Source organism: Macaca mulatta, chromosome 5 (genome assembly GCF_049350105.2).
Source record: "Macaca mulatta isolate MMU2019108-1 chromosome 5, T2T-MMU8v2.0, whole genome shotgun sequence".
Taxonomy (NCBI): domain Eukaryota; kingdom Metazoa; phylum Chordata; class Mammalia; order Primates; family Cercopithecidae; genus Macaca; species Macaca mulatta.
This window is the reverse complement of record NC_133410.1, coordinates 66,066,548-66,068,908: the sequence shown is the minus strand read 5'-3', so window position 1 is coordinate 66,068,908 and position 2,361 is coordinate 66,066,548. Positions and strand designations below refer to the sequence as shown.

General features: G+C 39.7%; 1 non-coding gene across 1 annotated transcript; it reads right to left on the bottom strand.

Moving 5' to 3' along the window:
• Nucleotides 1–1,588: 1,588 nt before the first annotated feature.
• Nucleotides 1,589–1,752, bottom strand: LOC114678568 (U1 spliceosomal RNA). The gene has a single exon (XR_003730003.2). It is a non-coding gene; the product is annotated as a U1 spliceosomal RNA (small nuclear RNA).
• Between the last annotated feature and the right edge of the window lie 609 nt (nucleotides 1,753–2,361).

Here is a 2,361-nt window from a genome sequence, read left to right as displayed (position 1 = left end):
GAAAACCCGTCTCTACTAAAACTACAAAAAAAAAAAAACACAAAAAGCAAATTAGTCAGGCGTGGTGGCAGGCACCTGTAGTCCCAGCTACTCGGGAGGCTGAAGCAGGAGAAATGCATGAACCCGGGAAGCAGAGCTTGCGGTGAGCTGAGATGGCGCCACTGCACTCCAGCCTGGGTGACAGAGTGAGACTCTGTCTCAAAAAAAAAAAAAAAAAAAGATACACAGGTGGAGGATGGAGATATTTAGGTGAGAAGTTAATTAGCTGAGTTTGGCACAGGCAGTTTTGGGTGTTTATGAGATATGTGAGTAGTGATATATGATGAATTATTTGTAGAGATATATGGTGAGTTATTTAACAGAAGTTTTCTATACATTGTTGAGAATAGCCAAGTTAGTTTCTGTTCATTTTTATACATACCAATCTGCAAGCGTGTGTGAGTTTCTTCAACAGCGCTCAGTAGCTTGGGCGCGAGAGCTGGTATGGCCGACGACTTGGTAATGATGGAGCATGCTAGGATAATGACACTGGTTCTAGCAATTCTAATTTTCAAGTGGGGAAGAAGAGCTTGTGCCACAGAAGTCAGCAACTGTGGTCCCAAGAATAAGTCTCCAGAAGCATCCTTCAACTGTGCAATTAAAATTGAGGGTGGCCAATAAACAGGGCCCAGAAGAGGAAAGCCCATGGAGGAAAAGAGAGAGATCAGCAGAGTTGCATTGTTCTCACCAGGGCTTTTTCGGAAGGCAAAATTCCTGTTGTGGCATGGACATCTTTATTCCATTCAATTTTTTCTTTTTTCACCTTTCCTTTCTGTTTTTCTACTCAGGATTCTGAGAAGGAAAAAGCACTATATTTTAAGCTAGAAAAAACATGATACAGGAAATTAGGTGCTTACAGCCCTATTGGTAGGGATGATGTGGCAGGTCTTCTCAAATGATGCTCTTGTGACACAGAAATGATTTTTGGGGGCAGCTACCACCTCAGAGCCTGCCCTTGTAGCTATGCTGGAGCCACCGCTACGACTGTCTCTGGATATCCAGGAAGATGGAGAATAGTCACCTGAAGATTCAATGCAAGGACTAGGATGTCATATCAAGAAATGACAATTGCCAGCATTACATCTCAACACCCAGAAAGCCGGAGAAGGAATACTAGAACAACATTGCGGGGAAACTTTGTGTTTCCATAGCATTGCTTGCCAAAATCATGAGCCAAGAACCACTGAAGAATGGCCCCCTCTTTACATCTACCTTCCAAATCTCATGCAAGTGCATTTATTTGGCAAAATCTAATATACATTTAAAACTTATATGAAAGGGGGTCATGGCAATGTAATTTTTGCCTTTTCAATCAACAAATCTAGGACTTTGCCTATTAGGATCTAGAACACTAGCCTCTGCTTTGTTTTTTTCTGTCTTTGTTCACTAAAATTCAGAAAAATTCCTAGGTCTAATATCATGCAGGGTCACCCTATTACAATACTATGGAGTTTCAGAGAAAGGAGAGCTCACATTGGGTCAGGGGATGGGAAATGCTTCATTAGAGGGTGGCATTCAAACGACGCTTCTTTTTTTTTTTTTTTTTCTTTAGGGGAAAGTGAGAACACAGTCTCTCACTATCACAAATTATGCAGTTTAGTTTCCCACATTTGGAGAAATTGCAGGAGTCAGCACATCCTGAGTGCAATGGATAAGCCTTGCCCTGGGAAAACCACCTTCGTGATCATGGTATCTCCTCTGCCAGCTAAGTATCAAACCATACATGAGAAGGATAGACAGCAATTAGCAGGCAGTATACTTCAATTGGAAATAAAAGACTAAGAAAATCAGTGAAGTCTGGAAAATTTTGTATTTAGAGAACATGGAATGGTTTCATATCATTAAAGCATGTATATGTTTAGGGGGATGGTGCATAACGACTTTAAAAAGTATTCTAGAAACAAGTTACTGATGCTTATAGTAAGGTTAAAAAATGTGGATATTAGCCCAAAGGACAAGTGTATTTCAACTCACATGGCATATCTGTTCAAAATAGTTTCCTGAGCCCCATTCATGAATGAATAAATCAGAATCTCTGCCAGCAGGCCTCCAAAATGTGCATTATAGCTAGCTTCCCAGATGCTGCTTATTATCACACTAAAATTTGAGAACTACTACAACAGATATCAGGAAACTATCAATGGCCCTGCAAATTTTTGAGCAAAGAATAACCAAATTATATCTATACTTTAGGATGATTAATCTAATAGTGCTAGGTATTCAAGACAAAGTAGATATGTGTTTAAGAAGTTGATGCATCAGTCAAGGCAAGAGACAATGAAAGTTTAGATAAAAGTGGATATAAAGGACTTTTTATCTTAT